This window comes from Hipposideros armiger, unplaced genomic scaffold (assembly GCF_001890085.2).
Source record: "Hipposideros armiger isolate ML-2016 unplaced genomic scaffold, ASM189008v1 scaffold_379, whole genome shotgun sequence".
Classification (NCBI taxonomy): domain Eukaryota; kingdom Metazoa; phylum Chordata; class Mammalia; order Chiroptera; family Hipposideridae; genus Hipposideros; species Hipposideros armiger.
In genome coordinates, this window is record NW_017731729.1 from 1501124 (window position 1) to 1502052 (window position 929).

Sequence of the window (929 nt, forward strand, 5' to 3'; positions counted from 1 at the left end):
TTTCAAGCTATTAATTTTGAGCCTAGACTCTTCAACTGATAGATGTTAGAGATTATCTCAACTTTTTGTGTCTTCCTTCCTTCGTGCAACAGAAAATTGCCTTTGAATAGTAATAGAAAAAACTTTAGCCATAGCAAAGTGCCTTGTTTTATCCTTTCATCCCTCCTTTCATCCATCCAACAAAAATTAAAACCTGGACTCAAATCCCAGCAGTCCTATTTCTCAGCTGTGGGACTTTAAGCAGATCATGACTTTGGGAGCCTGCTTTCTCACATGTAAAAACTGTATTGTCTACTTTGTAGAGTTGCTACAGGATTAAAAGCTAATCATTTTTATTTATTTTGTTTGGCTCATAAAGCCAAATGACGCCCTTGGAAACAATGCTTTCTGAATCTAACACTTGTCTTGAAAACTAGGCATGCTCTTTGATTGTTCAACTAAGTATAGTTCAAATACTGTGGAAATCAAATAATAGCAGAATTGAAAAACGTTCTAGCAAGCTTTTAGTCCAACATCTTTATTACAGTAGATGCTAAAATGACAGCCTACATAAATGAAGTTGTGTGTCCACAGTCACTCAGGAAAGTAGTGGGTGAGTTAGAAATAGAATGTAGTGCTCTTCAATTCAAGCACAGAAAAACAATATTATTCATTCTATTTTTATTTTTCCCCAAATCTGTTGATCCATGCCTTCTTATCTCCTCTTATGTGGGAACGTTAAAGATAATATATCAAAAGAAAAATTCATAGAATAAAAGAAGAATGATCAACCTAATAGTACTTTGTTGCAGGGCTTACTGAGTAGTATATTCCCTTTTTAAAACTGCCCACTAGAAAAAAATAGGCCAAAGATAGGAGATCGAGGAGGGTTCAGTTCTTAGGAAAGATCAATGTAAATAATTAGAATTATGACTATTGTGTGTAGGTTT